This window comes from Rhinatrema bivittatum, chromosome 1 (assembly GCF_901001135.1).
Source record: "Rhinatrema bivittatum chromosome 1, aRhiBiv1.1, whole genome shotgun sequence".
NCBI classification, from domain to species: Eukaryota; Metazoa; Chordata; class Amphibia; order Gymnophiona; family Rhinatrematidae; genus Rhinatrema; species Rhinatrema bivittatum.
Genome location: NC_042615.1, coordinates 448,910,485 through 448,927,104, shown reverse-complemented (window position 1 = coordinate 448,927,104; position 16,620 = coordinate 448,910,485). Strand labels below are relative to the sequence as shown.

The following is a 16,620-nucleotide window of genomic DNA, read 5'->3' as shown; positions in this document are numbered from 1 at the left end:
CTGGATTCTATTTTGGTTATGGTGGAACCCATCCCACCAAAATAGGCTCCCTTCATCCTGAAACGCTTCCCAGTTCCTAATAAATCTAAAGCCTTCCTCCCTACACCATTTTCTCATCCATGCAATGAGACTGAAGGCCAGGTTGCCGTTGAAGCCCAGCACATGAAACTGGGAACATTTCCGAGAATGCTATCCTAGAGTTTCTGAATTTTTTTTAACTGCCTAGAAACCTCCAGATCCAATCGTCCTGCATCATCATTTGTAGCCACATGGACCATGATAGCTGGCTCCCCCTCAGCACTCTCTAAAAACCTGTATAGGTGAGTGAGAGGTCTGCTATCTTTGCTTAGGCAGGCAAATTACCAAGCAATCCTCACGGCCGCCGGCCACCTATCACCTGGAGGGCAGGTCCCAGCTCTAGGAATACTTCGTGTCACTGCAAAGTGATACTCTTTGTCCTCATGTCTTTTCTTCTCCAATGCAGTGCAGAGGCTGCTAGAATAGCGATGGGGCCGCTCTGCTGTGTCCCTGAATGTCAGCTTCAGCTGCTGCAGGTCAGCTATCTAGCTCCAGAAATTGTACTTGTTCTCAATGTGCTAGGAGCGGTTTGCATTGGGTGAATACATTTAGTTTCTCCTTGGTATGAAGATAATCATATTTGTGGCACTCAGTGCGAAACACTGATTAGCCTTCTTCCTACTACTGTCTGCTTCTTTCTCATTTTTTGTTTGTTTTTAATTCAGAAAAGGATTGCAAATTTCCAAACAATAAACCCAAAATTGTACTGGATTTCTGCATAAAACTCAAGACACAATAGTTCTAATAACGAATAAGAAAGCAAAAGAGAAATTATGTACAGGTGTGACTTTGCACTCATGAGAATTCTTACAGTAAAGGAAAACTTGTGTACCACAAAATTAAGGGAGTGTATATAAGAAAAAAAGGATGCAGAGTGGGTGGGGAAAAAATATAATCAGAAAAAGCTATGCAAGTAAAAACCAGCAAGAGATATTCAAAAGATATAATCGGAATAAGACTGGACAGCTTCAATCAGTTCCTCTCCAAATGCCATGCTGGGTCAGACCAAGGTCCATCAAGCCCAGCATTTTGCCTGCAACAGGGGCCAGTCCAGGTCCCCAATAGTTGATCTGCACTATCTGCTACATTATTTAATGTAGCAGATAGTGCAAAAAAGATATAGTTGCGATGGAGAAGGTACAGAAAAGGGCAACCAAAATGATAAAGGGGATGGAACAGCTCCCCTATGAGGAAAGGCTGAAGAGGTTAGGGCTGTTCAGCTTGGAGAAGAGACAGCTGAGGGGGGATATGATAGAGGTCTTTAAGATCATGAGAGGTCTTGAACGAGTAGATGTGACTTGGTTATTTACACTTTCGAATAATAGAAGGACTAGGGGGCATTCCATGAAGTTAGCAAGTAGCACATTTAAGACTAATCGGAGAAAATTCTTTTTCACTCAACGCACAATAAAGCTCTGGAATTTGTTGCCAGAGAAGGTAGTTAGTGCAGTTAGTGTAGCTGGATTCAAAAAAGGTTTGGATAAGTTCTTGGAGGAGAAGTCCATTAATGGCTATAAATCAATTATACTTAGGGAATAGCCACTGCTATTAATTGCATCAGTAGCATGGGTTCTTCTTAGTGTTTGGGTAATTGCCAGGTTCTTGTGGCCTGGTTTTTGGCCTCTGTTGGAAACAGGATGCTGGGCTTGATGGACCCTTGGTCTGTCCCAGCATGGCAATTTCTTATGTTCTTATGTTTAGCTCTCATCTTTGTGCTTGCTCTTGGCTGATCTCTGTGTCAGCTACAGAATATATATGGATAATATTCAATTTTACAATGAAGTGGAATCAAATTGGTCTGAAACATGTGAACGAGTAAATGTTTGTATGTCCATGATAGCACAACAAGTTAGTTCTTAATACTGAAAAAAATGAAATTCTAATAATTCAGCAGCCTAACACTGGACAAATTCCATTGGCAATAAATATCGACAAAAAGGAAATTCAAATTGCGTTGTGTGTTAAGACTCTGGGAATATGGATTGGCTTGAATCTTTCTTTTAAATAGCACATTAAATCAGTAGTACGGTCCGGTTTTTATAAGTTGCCTGTGCTTCGCGGCCTGAAACCTTTGCTCCTTATTGCAGATTTCAGTGCAGTTGTGCAAGCTATGATCTTACCTCTCATTGACTACCACAATGCTGTCTATACTGGTTTACCCTATACATCCCTTAGGGCACTACAATTACTAGAAAATGCAGTGGCGCAATTGATTTCAGGGAGTACTCAGCATGAACATATTACGCCAGTTGGTTCAATCTTCATTGGCTTCCCATAAAATAAAAATAGTCCTGTTGATCTACATGTTATGATTCATTTGTTTTATGGGCAAGCGCAATGCTGAAAATATCTATACCTACCAAGTCTCTGTGATCTGCCTAGCATGGTCTTTTGAAGACCTCTTCTTTAAATCATGCTTGATTCTGTCAAACTCAGGATCACTCCTTTCCCATCTGTGCCCCTATATTTTGGAATACTTTTCGTGAAAATTTACGCTTGTTAGAATGTACTAAATCTTTTAAATCGCAGCTGGAGACCTTTTTATTTAAAATCATTGTTGCGCTCCTGCTCGCGAGCTGTGCCGCGAGCAGGCGCTTACCTTCGTGGCCCGGAGGCCGCCACCATCCACCCTCTTACTCGCGCTCCGCGGAGGCCGCAGTCCCCAGCCTCACTTGCAGCTTGGAGCCACCCTCACCCCTTCTCCGTGGTGGCACGGAGCCACCTTCCACGTCATGGCCCTGGCCCTGCTTGGCAGCAGCAGCAGCATGGCCACTGTCCAAGGTTCTGCTTCCTGTTTCCTGCTTCTCCTAAGGGGTGATGCCGCGTCTTCCTTCTGGATTTAAAGGGCCCACGGCTGGATATGCCCCGGGCCCCTCCTGAACTCCTCCCAGGGCGTCTCCTCATCTTCAGTCCTATTTAAGGGCCCTGTTTCCACTTCAGCCTTGCCTTTGCAAGGGGTTAGTCCTCTCTAGGACTTTTCGTCTTCGCTCTTGCTTGGCTTTTCTTGTTCTTCGTGGGATCCCTCGTTGTCTTGTTCCTGGTCTGTCTAGATGTTCCATGTTCCAGTCCTGATGTTCCTAATGTCTTGGTCCTGATGTTCTTGTCTTTGCCTCTGCAACCAGTTCCCAGGTTCCTACGTCCACCTTTCCTGGCGTGCCACCATCGTGATCCGTGACCAGCCCATGGGGGGCTGTGTAGGGCGCCTCATGGTACATGGCCTTCTTCTCGTCCGCAGCACAAGCCTCCGGAGGGTCATCCTTGCCTGAAGCCAAGTCCCTTCTTGGTCCTGTGTCCTGAAACTTGTCCCGGCCCTCAGACTCTCTTGTATCTGCTCCTTCCATGTGTTAGACGCTGCTGGAACCTGCGCCACTTCAGCGTGGTCCGCGACCAGCCACAGGCGGCTGTGTAGGGTGCGCCCCGGTGCAGACCTCTACACTGTCTGGGACATGTTCCTCGCACTTGCTTCACTTCCCATCTGGTGTCTGCTCCGCATCCAGCGTGGTCCGCGACCAGCCCCTTGGGTGGGCTGTGTAGGGCATGCTGTGTCACAGCCTCAACCTAGTACTTGATCTTGAATCCTCATCTGAGTCTTCCTAGCGCTCAGAGTTCTTCCTACTCCTCATCTGAGTCTTCCTAGCACTCAGAATTCTTCCAGGTTCCTCATCTTGAGTCTCCATGTACCATGTTCCTCGTCTGAGTCTCCACATTCCAAGTTTCATCTGAGTCTTCATGTTTCAGAGTCTTCATTCACCCTTGTCTCCTACCCGGCCTGCTGCCTCTGCTGTTACCGAGCGAGAGGTCCAAATGGGCTTGGAGTGGTCGGATGACCACTCAGAGGCCAACCTTGCATTGTTGGCCTCACCGAGGCTGTGCAGGTCAGCGGGGGCCTGGGCTCCTGGTCTTAGCCGAGACGGGACATCGTCTCACCTGCCTCGGTGCTTCCTCGGAGCTCCTCTCCCAATTCGCTGAGGTCCAAGGGCACACTTCTCTTGTTCCCGCGCAATAACTGCTCATGGCCTCCTTCTCGAAACACCTTGCCAAAGCCTGTCTGCGCTACAATCATCTATGCTGAACTTGTCTTGTGAAGCTGAAATTTTACCCTGAGTGATTGATTTTATTTTTTGTGGAGTTATTTATGTTGTTTTTATTGTATGGATTTAATTATTTTTATTTGCTTATTTTCACTTATTTTTATAGTTTGTTTGTTATAATTTGATTATGTACGTTTATAATGTAAATCACTTAGAGCTTTGGCAGATAGGTGAGAGGTTTTCTGTATTAAAAATAATATTATCTTCTTTATTTCACATTAATATGCGATAATATTATAGAAAACCAATATCATTTGTGAGGTAATGACAATGGGAAAAGGGTGCTGAGTTATGGTAGCTGGGTGTCCTCAGTTCTCAGTTTTTTTGCTTTTAAGATAAATCTCTGATGTTATTCATAACAATATATGACCTCTTAGAATATGGTTTCTCTATAGTAATATGTGAATATACCCATGGGTCCACGTTACTATGAATGTTACCACTAAGATTCATTGTCTAGATCTATGTTACGTTATTTTTCTGAACTTGTACATCAGCATAGAAATCAGTATACACCATGTATACTATGCTCATGCCATGTCACAAAAATCAGTGTCCATGGTAATAACTTTGTTGGCATGTTCACTGTATTGATACTGTGCCAGTGGTCCAAAGTTCTGATCTTTTACCCAGTTTTATTTAATAAAAATTAATGGAAATAACATTGAAAAAAATACATTTTTTTGAAACACAGAAGTGAATCATAACATTTTTAATAATAATAATAATAATAATAATAATAATGAACCTTGTTGCTTAGATCAAATAGGGGGTGAGAGTAGGATTTATCATTTTGTCATTTTCCAATTAAAGAAGCACTAAAAAGAATTTGAAGATTACCAAAAAATAAAATCAATAATTTTTCTGAAACAGACCAAACTCACAGCAAATGGGATTCTGATGCTGGTTGCCAATTCTGAGGAAAATAAAAACCCAGACCTTTTTATCGTAGCAATTTTCAAAAGCCATTTATGTATGCAAAGTGCACTTACACGGGCAAATCCACGGATAATTCAATGGCATATACTGTAGCAATTTTCAAAAGCCCACTTACTCGAGTAAAACCCAGTTTTATGCATGCAAGTGCTTTATAAAATCAGGCCCTAAGAGAGTAGCAATCAGGATTAAATATAGATGTGCCATTAGAATCTTAATTGTGGTAGGCGTAACATATTGTATTCCTAGTCTTGTATGAAAGCTGTATGTAAAGTTTAGGTTAGAGTAAAAAGATTTGAGAAGAATAAAAAATGAATTTAATTGGCTGATAAGCAATCCCTATCTAAAATCACTAATTCCTTGAGTGATATAGTAAGAGGAGGACATTGTTTTCTCCTTTTTATGTTTCTGCTATTCTCCTAAAGTGGGTGCACTGAGAAATGTTTACAAGCATTGTGTCATAACATTGCCTGGCAGCAATGTCATGTCCTGTTGCACATGAAGAGAAAGTATAAATTACGCATCCTGTTCCTGTCCGTATTGATCTAGGTGTGCAGTAAACTAATCGTGTTTGAGTAAAGATGTTGTGCCTCTTTTGTAATCAATTTGTAATTCAATTCACTTACATCAAATGTTGCATTATTGCAATGGTTATGGGCCCAGGGCAAGCAAATGTACTGTGCGGCAAGTGAGAAATGAATAATACTGTGAGCTCACAATGTCAGGAGATACAACAGAAATTGTCTACAACAATCAGCAAGTTGACAGGACTCAACCATTCCATATGGAGCTACCAGAGGACACTGGTGTTGATGGAATAAGACTATCCAAATGGGAAGATGAGATTCAAAGACAATGACATGGAAAATCTGCATCAAGACGGCTTGTATCAAGACATGGAAAGTCACTTGCAAAGATCTGTTTAGGGGTAGGCAATGAAAAGCAGCAGAATATTCAGCATTTTATCTTATCAAAAGATCTACGGGAAGACCTTCAGAAGCTGTGTGCTCCAAAGACAGTAGGTTCCGTATAATGCAGCAGAAATGCCAGTTGTATTCTGAAAATTTAAAGGTGAATTATAAAAGTCTGGCACGCATTCCTTAGGGGATACACGAATAAGTAGACACGTCAAGCGGAATTTAAAAGCCGCTCGGATATGCGTGTAGCTCCCGCAGTACGCACATCTCAAAAGTTTTCAAAAAGGGATGGGGCATGGTCTAGGCGGGGCATGGACTTGTCAGAGCCTGGTCAAAAGATGGACGTGCAAATACTTACATGCCCCGGCAAGCACTGAGGTCCCCTGCCACGTAACTTTACTTCTGCCATGGAGCAGGTGTAAGTTCTAAAATAAAGAAAAATAGGCAGTTCTGCAGAGTTTTAAGCATTGGCACTAACTGAGGGTGAAAGCTATTAAGCTAGGAGGGTTTGGAGAACCTATCCCTTTAACTGGGTGGACTGGGAATGAAGTGGTTTAACTGGCAATGGTGTCGGTGTGCGCCACTTTCAAAATCCCCTGACTTGTGCAGTAGAAGCAGATTTGCTCATATATGCGTGCATATTATAAAATGGCCACATCCCCGGGTGAAGGCCAATGCATGCGCACAAATGTACGCCTGTGCGTTGGTTTGAAAATTACCATCTTGGTGAGCATGCTAGTATTGATTCTTTCTTGGGAAAAGTAAATCAAACAATGACTTCATTCCTGAATATTAGCGACAAAATTGATAGTGATGTAGCTATGACTATCTTATGCAATTTGGATGAGGACTGGGATGAGTTAGTGCATGACTGCACAGCTGAGGCTGCTGACAGAGTTGGAGAAAAGAAGCAGCTTTTCCAAGTGAAGGAGCCCGGCACTATGACAGTGCAACCAATACGGTGCAGGACAAAAAGAAACAGCCACCCATGAACATGAAACTGGTGAATACATCAAATGTTAATTGTTTTAAATGCAGGGAAAAGTGCCACCTTGCTAGCGAATGCACTCACCAGGCTAAGCCCAAGCCAAGAGGGCAAGGAAGCCCATGGGCTAGGTGACAGGAAACAAGCAAAGCTGAGATATGTACATGGCATGCAGTGCTTTCAACAGAAGTGTCACTGACTTGAATCATATTCTGGAGCAACATACCACGTGCTCCTGAATAAGAGTTCCTTTTCCGAGCTGGAAAAAACTAACAGCGATATATACTGAGTCACAGTGACAGACAGAACAACCATGCCAGCTGCTACGAAAGGTATAGCCTGCAGAAAGATCTTCAATGACCATGGAAAACTAAGAGGGTCATTTTAAAACAAGAGTGCGCACCCTTTTATGTGCCCATGTGGGCTTGAGTGTACATTCGCTCAAATTTTATTTCGTCCATACAAGTCCGCATATAAAGGTAGATTTTCATACCTCCATGTGGGCGTCCATGTGTGCGCGGTTGACGGCGCGTGCATGTTCCAAAATATGCTGCCCGCGAGCACATGCGCACATGATTTTATATTGGCACGTGCATGTGCGCGTGAATGCCCTCTTGGGCGCGTAAGTGGGGGGTGGGGGATTTTGGTAGATGCGTGCGGCAAAGCGATAGGCCCGAATCCCAGTTCCCTCCCAGTCCACTCCAGTAAAGGAGTTCACTTCCTGAACCCTCTACCTAACCTGCCTTCATTTTACCCAACTAGCTCCAACCCCTAAAACCCCCACTAACTATCTTGGATGTTTTTATTTCCATATTTACCCACACTCCAGAGCCGCAGCAAGTTGCACAGGTCTGTTGTTGCCGACGCGCTCTTCAGCGAGACAGTGCCTTAATGGCACTGCCCCGGCCCGCCTCTTTTGTGAAACTCCTTCACGGTGCATCTTCTGGGAGATATTTGCATTGCTGCAGGTCTGAAGATCCATGTGGCATGCGTGCGGCCCATACGTACCTCCCCTTTTCGCTGCGCGTAGGGCTTTGAAAATTAGCCCTATATTATATAAAATATGCCTGTCCGCGCATATGTGTGCTTCTGATTCTGAGCATTTACACGAGGAAATGTTATTCACATATTTTCCTTAGCACTTGGCTTTTAAACGCGCAACTCAGCACATTTTGTAACATGCGCATGTTAGATATTAGACTGCACTCTCTCCCCAGTTTACCCTGACTCATCACCAGGGCTGGTGCAAGGTTATTAGCTGCCTTAGGCGAAACCTACAGCCTGCTGCCTCCCCTCCCCCCCCCCCCCCCCCGGGGGGTCACTGCCTCCCTACACACAAATTTTGCATTTATAATTTAACATAGAAAGGCATTAAAAGTGCAGTCTTCAGAAGTAAAAATATCATTTATAACATGTATATTATATTTACATGCACTGCTGCAGAGGCAATCAGAAAAACCTGCAGAAAAATGTAAAAAGGATACTTGGAATTGATATTAGGCCTATTGTAATGTTTGGGTATGGGCTTGGCCCTCAAAGTCATGAATAAACTGTAATATGCTTATTGTGAACCTCTCAAACCAAAACAATAATAATTACCAGCACTCAAACAGTAATAACTCTACCTATGAAAAATCAACACTGCAATTATTACACCAGTCCCTAAAACACCAAATACACCTCCTATTAGGAAAATAGAACAAGCCAAGTTTCTATAGATCCCTAAACAGAAAATACAAGCTAGCAGAATACCTCACTTTAGTCAGACATACAGAACACAGACAGATCTTCACCAAATACAGAATAAAGACACCATAAACTAAAATAGAAACGTGTAGACAAAAACTGAATTGGAAACCACAAGAAGCCAGACTCTTTATGCACTGTAACAATGGAAAAAACAGAAACATTCTTCATTAAACAAACAATAAAATCTAGAAGTATACATTATCCATAGAGTAAAACCATAAGAAGAATAAATATTTCATAACAGCTGATGAATAGAACATCCAGTAATTAAAAGTTATAGACATTTTCCAAATACCAATAAACTGTTTAAAAACAGACACATCAGACAGCACCCAGTAACTAAAATTAATAAAGATTAAAAAAAAACCCTGATGTCCATACCTGGGATCTTTTGAATTCCAGATTCCCGTGATGATTGTGGATTAGCAGGGGGAGAGGAGAGGAGTTGTTGCTCATAAACTTTATCTTCTCTCTCTCTCTTTCTCTCATATATGCATGCACATATATGCCCTGTCTCTCATGCATGAACACACACAGACATGCTTCCTCTCTCATATACGCACACACATGCCTTCTCTCATCCATGCGCACACACACACAAAGGGGCCGATGCAATACAGTGCGCTCAGCTGAGTGCACTGTATAACCCGCAGTTGGACACAGCTTGTGTAGGTGCTAATTAATCCCCTTATGCAATAAGGGGATTAACGCCTCTACAACACACATTCAATGCGAGTGAATCTACTAACACTCATCACATGCATCACAGGCTATTAGGCATTCACTCCCGATGCAAAAAAAAAAAAAGTGCGTCTAGGACTCACATTTAGCGATCAGAGCAGGCGTTAATACCTGAGTGCTCTTAAAACTAATACACAAAAGCAGAAAAAACTGCTTTTCTGTACTGCCTCCTACTTAATATCGTTGCGATATTAAGTAGGAGGAAAACCAAAACTAAATAATGTAAAAAAAAAAAAATCCCTAGTACCTCCTTGCTAACATGACCCCCTAATTTAAATATTGCATGGCGCCCCCAAGGGGGGCGCCTGCAGGTGCATTAAGAAAGCGGGCACTGACTGTTCAGTGCCCGCTTCGGCCTCACAATGACCTCTCTTTCATACATGCACACGCATGCTCTCTCTCATATACACACACACACACAAACACGAACATACTTTCTCTCTCACTGCTCCTACCCTGGCAGCACAAGGCCAGCAGCAACAGCCTCGTCCCAGGGTGCTTTTCCTCTTTCATGAGGCCCGCGGAGGCTGACACTTCTTTGCCCCTTGCACAGCTTCCCATGGCTTCCTGAGTGGGCGTGGCCCGCTGCTTCGCTGCTACTCTTCCTGCTTTTCATTGAAGTACAGCCCGGGCCAGTACCGCATCTTCTTGCGGCAAGGACGCGCTCTTCTTCTTCCCGCCCATGTTGGCATCAGCATGGTCTCTCCTTCCTGCCTGCGCGGGACCGCGCCGTGGCACTTTCTCTTACAGCCGCATGGGCAGCAAGACGGAGAGACCATGCCGATGCCGTCCCCGATCAGTGGCACCCTAGGTAGTTGCCTAGTCCGCCTAGTGCTTCCACCAGCCCTGCTCTTCACCCAGTTAGTATTTGGCTATAAAGGTTTCTGTTCTGAGTTACACCTGATGACTAGCAGAAGTAAATACGTGCAGGTAATAGCCACAGGCACGGTATGTATCAAGGTTACAAAATTACAACTTATATGCGTAAATGTTGGCCCAACCCCAGCTCCTAGCCCATCCCTTTTTATGTGCACAAATTTATTCATGCACCAATACTTACGCGTGTATGTACGAGGTTTATAAAATAGCACTAACGTGAATATGTGCTATTTGCATGTGCATCTGCTATTTTGGTCACGTACATCTCTTTTAAAATTCACCTATGAATGAATTTGTTGCCAGGCATACTGTGCTTGTACCCGATGAAGCCATTTTCAGATTAATGAGCTTCTTAGCGTGCATTTGCATGACCTAGAGCTCATTAATAATTGCCACGTGGGGCCCTGAAACAGTATTAGTAACCCTTTAGTGGGCATTACTGATTACGCATGTTAATGCAATTTTATCATGTGTTATCACACTTTAGTAAATAGATCCCTTGGTCATGTTGTGCTGCATGTGAAGAAAAAATAATTATGCATCTTTTTGCTGTCTCTGGTGATCATGGTATAAAATAGACTTGTCATGGTTGAGCAAGCATGTCATGTGCCTTTTTGCAACCACTTTGCAACTGAAGCCACTTGTATCTACATGTATTATTAACCTGTACATATGTAATATGGGTAGGCAGGACATTCACTTCCCTCTCCATCCACCCTTTTACAAAGAACCACACAATAAATACACAGCCAACAGGGTGGAATCAAAAGGCCGCAGCTTTATTACATCAAACCACTAGGTGCCCGAGCCCAACATCCGCCACCAGCCAGCAACATGATCACCACCAGGCTACCCGGCCTGCCAGTTTCCACATAGCACGATCTCCCACAACCCCCGCCACTGCCCAGCAAGGAGCCGTATGGGGACAGCTGCACCCAGTTGTCCACAAAGAGTCAAGATATGACCACCATCATGTCGGCAGACCAGTCAGTATGACACTGAACCCCAAATCGGCTCAGGCAACCCACCACCCCCTGAGCTGCGACAAAGTGTAAACACCCCCAATAACAATAGAAAAATAAGGGCAGGTGGGAGGGATGCAGCTGGGACTGAAATGTGCTGTCTCATAAGCCCCGCAGAGACCAAAACTCCTCCCCTTACCCGACAAGCTAAGCCTCCAGGGAACCAGTCAACGTCCAACTCACCACGGTTCAAATTTAAACCAGGAATGGCCCTACAGTACCTGACTGTAAATCCAGTCATACCACCACCCCCCGGCCGGCACCATATTACTATGGGCAACCAGGCACGAAGCCCATTTGCCCTCCCATTATAATTATTCTTTCCCAGTGTCCTAATTTCTATTGTTTTACCATATAGGCTGCCCCTCTTAAAATAGCTCTCTGGATAAGCGTATTGTGATGTTATTTTATTGTGTATTATCAATATGGTTTTATCATTCTCCATTCCCATGTTGATTCATTGATTGAAACAGATTGACCAGCAGAGCATAATGTAAAAATATGAAAGCATGCCCTTTACATAGCAGGAAAGTGTTAATTTCCAACAAAGAATCTGACTACTTTATTATCTTGAATTAGATATAAGTTTCAGCAAAGTGGTTCTCTTCTTCATCTCAAACACATTTCTCATTTGCAGAACATTTTGTTGTTCTTACCAGGAATTAACTATCCAAAGTGGAAAGCACTGTTCAAAGAAGTGCCAAAACCTGTCTGTCTTGAATTTGAGTATCTTTCATTTAATAAAGAACAAATGCCCAACTGCCACTGCAATATGTTACAGTATTTCTTGAAGCTGTTCATGAACATATGGGGGGGAAACTGTAGTGTGTGTTTGTGCAATGCCGAGTGAAAGATCATGGGGCTGTTTCAATAAAGGTATGTAAAGAAGAGCCTTTTCAACACAAATACCTGTGGATTGTTATTGCTTAGTGGAAACTTGGCTGTAAATACAGAAGTAGTGTGTGTGTCCTCAATGAAAAAATGTTTGAAAAATATTCCACAAAATGAAAGTAGCACATGAAACCTAATATGATTTCTTAACCTGACCATATATGCCACTGTCTCAGGACAGAGGGTATGAATGAGCAGTACCTTACTTCCATGTTTGTAAACAAGTAGCATCTTTCTAAATATATTAATGAAAGATGCAGTGTACTGATTATAACATTTTTGAGATTCCCATTTTTGATCATTCTGTATTTTCCCTCCTCACACATATATATATATATATATGAGCACATTAACAATAACAGAGCACATTAATAATAACATGGCATAGTGTTACTTTTGTCTGATAGGCCTCAACATCATCTTAGTTCCTAGGCTGTCTTACAAGTGTATTTTAAAAGCCTGATGCATGCATCAATTAGGGGATGCTCGAATATGTAGGGCCGGGTGCATGCTGAGTGGATTTTAATAGTCGACTGAGTATGTGCTTATCTCCTGCTGGGTATGTAGATGAAAATTTCCAACAAAGGGGCAGGGCATGGGCGTTCCTGGATTTCAAATTCAAATTAGCGCATAAATCCTAATGTGCTCAGGCCCATGCCAGAGTCCCCTGCTACATAACTTTACTTCTGCTGTGGATGACGTGCAAGTTATAAAATAAAGATAAATAGACTCAACAGCAGGGTTTTGAGGGTTGGGGGCTAACAGGGGAGAAGGGAGGCTATTAAACTAGAGGGGTTTGGAAATCCTGTTCCTTACCTGGGCAAACTGGGAACGAACTGGTAAAACTGGTAATGGCATTGACACGTGTGTCTTTTAAATTCCCACCACTTACGTGCGGTAGAAGCGGCATTTGCACACTTTCTTAGCGTCCGGACAGATGAATCCAGAACCGGTGGGTTATGCACTTCTACCAGCAGATGGAGATGGAGAAAAGCTGACATCACAGTTTATATACTCCTGCAGTGTCATCAGCTTGCCAGTATTTTCCATCTCTAGCAGATGGTGGACGTGCATCTCTCTGCTGGGGATTGCTTTACATTTTAGAAAGTGAAAAAAGAAATTGAATTTGCCCCGCTCTCCTGCAGTGATACCAAATGAACTCTCCCCCAGTGGAGAATTTGTGAGGTGATTTCCATGGTCCCTCAGATGAGTGTCTTGGCCCGATAACTGTTTCTTCAGCTGTCGTGGTCTTAACTGTTGAAACAGGTGAAAGGCAGTGGGTGCAGGAAGGCGAGTGCAGTGGTGACGGTATATGCCCTCTCGCCCTGCAGCTGGAGACCGACTCTGTTCTCAGCTGGGATAGGCTGAGCTCAGGTAAAGCTTAAAGAAAAAGAAAAACTGAGGAGGGTTTTTAGTAGGGCTTCATCCTTCCTCCGATCTCAGTGCTCAGTGCGCCGATCCGACGTTCATTTCTGCCCTCAAGGGAGTTTAAGGGACATAGGTAGCTTGGCAGGTTGAGTAGCCCTTTTGGGCTAGTGCCTGCTCTTAGGCTTTTCTCTGTGCATTGCATGGAAAGTTGCAGCAGATGCATGTGTTTTTCCTGTGCATTAGGTTTCCCTCTTCAGGATCGTCGGTTCGTGTGGGTGAGTCCGGCTGTGTGTCCAAGTTGTGTGCCAAGATTTTGGATGCTTAGTTGCATACCTGCTTGTGTGTCCAGTTGGTAGTGGCATCTTACTTCGACAAGCGCTTGTCTGTGCGTATGATCTGGGCTAAGGCGCTCACATTTGGGCGCTGATCAAGCACAAGATTCTGCGCTTCAATTTTAAGCCACCTTAGTTTCGGACTCCTAAATTTTCGACTGCTAAATTTTGGAACCTTGTTTTTACAATGTGAATTCAGCTGGACGTACTCATTAAGCGTACTGACAGACTGATGATGCCTATCGCTAAGAACCATAAGTGCCTTTCCCTCTGTACTGCCTGTCATATTCAGGCATCTCAGCCTGGCGTTCCCTCTAACTTGTGCCAGAGCTGCTTAGAGGCTCAGGGAGAGTTGTCTTCATCTGATTTTACTAAGCCTGGTTCTTCCCAGCCTGTTGAGGGCCTGGGTAGAGACTTGTTGGAAGGGATACCTGACCTTGGAACTCCTTTAATTAGTTCGTAATTAGGGGAAGGTAACTCGGAGGGCATAGGACAGGTGCCTCCTGGTTTTGGCATGGATCTTTCTGCCTTTTCTTGGGTGGAATTTTTTCAAGGATTGCAATCCTTTCTTTAGGCACAGTCCTTGGCCCCAACCAATCATGCCAGGTTAGAGTCACAGGTAGTATCCTCCTTGCGCGCATGATGCTGCGGTTAAGCGCCAAAGTACTCCTACATCAGCAGCTGGTCTTCCCAGTAGGGATCCAGATGGCATGGATGATGAAGAAGATCCTTACTCTCTGGAAGATGGGAAAATTCCTCCAAGACTTGAACTGCATAGGACTATGTTGCGGTTCTTTCATAGAATTAGTTATGGGCTCTGATTTCCCAGGCATTAAAGATGTTGGGAGTACCTGGGGCTGATTCCATGTCTGAGCCAAAGAAGAATCCCATTGTGGTTTCTTTGTGTAAAGCCTCTTATTTTTATACTGTTATGGAGGCCATTCAAGAATTGATTGAACTTGAGTAGGGCACCCCAGAGGCTAATTTCAAAGTGGGTTGAGTCTTGAAAGGCCTGTGCCCTCTGGATCCAATGGCAAGAGAACAGATGTGGGTCTTGAAAGTGGACATGCTTGTGTGTGCTGTCTTTAAGTGGACGACCTTCCTTGTGGAGGGAGGAGTGGCCTTGAAGGATGCACATAATAGAAGGATTGAAGCCATTCTTAAGCAAGCATCGGAGCAGTGGTGATGACCTTGCAGATAGCTTTTTGTTGTTTCCTGGTAGCTCGCTCCTGTTTACTTCTCTCTTAGGAGGTTGATGAATCTGGAGTGAATTCCAGAACAGTTATGGAGCCACAGCCACCTTTTTGGCAGATGTGGGCTGTGATTTGGTCCACTCCTCAGCCAGAGGGGTGGCTTCAATAATAGCTGCCAGGCATCAGTTATGGCTAAGAACTGGTCGGCCGATACGACCTCCAAGGCTAACCTTACAAAATTGCCCTTTGAAGACTCGATCTTGTTTGGTAGCGAGTTGGAGAAAATGTCCAATAAGTGGGGCAAGTCACCGGTTCATCGATTGCCAGAGGATAAAAAGCAGACTCCACGCTCCTTTAGCATGACAGGTCATGCTAGGGGATCCAAGCATTTTTGACCCTAGAGAGAACTTGGCCTTTTGGTATGTCTCAGTCCTTTTGTTCCAGACAGCCCAGGTGGGGTGCAGGCTCGGATAGTGGAACTTCCCAAGCTTCCCAATGAAGGTGGCCAACCCACTCCCAGGAACAGGGGGTTGCCTCTCCCTATTTTATCAGAGGTGTGTCAAAATCATGTCAGACTAGTGGGTCTTGGAGGTGATACGAGATGGATATGCACTGGAGTTTTGCAATGTTCCTTCCCACTCCCCACAGAAGAGGCAAGCGGTGGAGTGTATATTGTCAAGGCTCCTCATTCTGAGGGGTGTGCTTCCAGGGTCCATGTCTCAAGAAAATATGGGCCGATATTCCATTTACTTTGTTGTGCCCAAGAAGGAGGGCTCCTTTTGTCCCATCCTGGATCTCAAAGGGGTCAACTGTCATTTGCAGGTGACTCATTTTTGCATGGAAAGTTTGTTAATGGCCATTACAGTCGGGGAAGTTTCTGACCTCCTTGGATTTGTCCAAGGCGTACCTGCATAATCCCATCCAGCTAGAGCAACCAACGTTTTCTGTGATTCATGGTTTTGGATCGTCATTATCAGATTCAAGCACTACCTTTCGGTCTGGCCACCATGCCCAGACGTTTTTCCAAGGTCATGGTGGTGGTGGTGGCGGCAGAGTTGAAATAATATGGTATCTTTGTACACCCGTACTTGAAGGACTAGCTGATTCGGGCAAGTCTCTGGAACAGAGCCACCTGGTGATGCGCATGGTGATCTCCTTGTTGCAGGAGCTTGATTGGGTGGTGAACCTGGCCAAGAGCAGTCTTCATTCATCTCAGTCGTTAGATTATCTCGGTGACACGAAGCAGGGCAGAGTTTTCCTGCCGGAGGGTCATATTCAGAAGTTGTCGGTGCAGGTGCATCTGCTGATGAACACAATATGCCCGACAATGTGGTCCTATCTACAGGTGCTCGAATTGATGGCTGTGACCCTGGAAGTGTTTTCGTGGGCGAAGGTGCGTATGTGTCCTCTTCAGTGCTCTCTGCTTTCTCATTGGAGC

General features: G+C 44.2%; 1 protein-coding gene across 10 annotated transcripts in view; it reads left to right on the top strand.

The window, feature by feature from the left end:
• Positions 1–16,620, top strand: part of PTPRD (protein tyrosine phosphatase receptor type D) — a 1,482,181-nt gene that overhangs the window by 1,037,913 nt on the left and 427,648 nt on the right. The gene's annotated exons all lie outside the window — the stretch shown is intronic.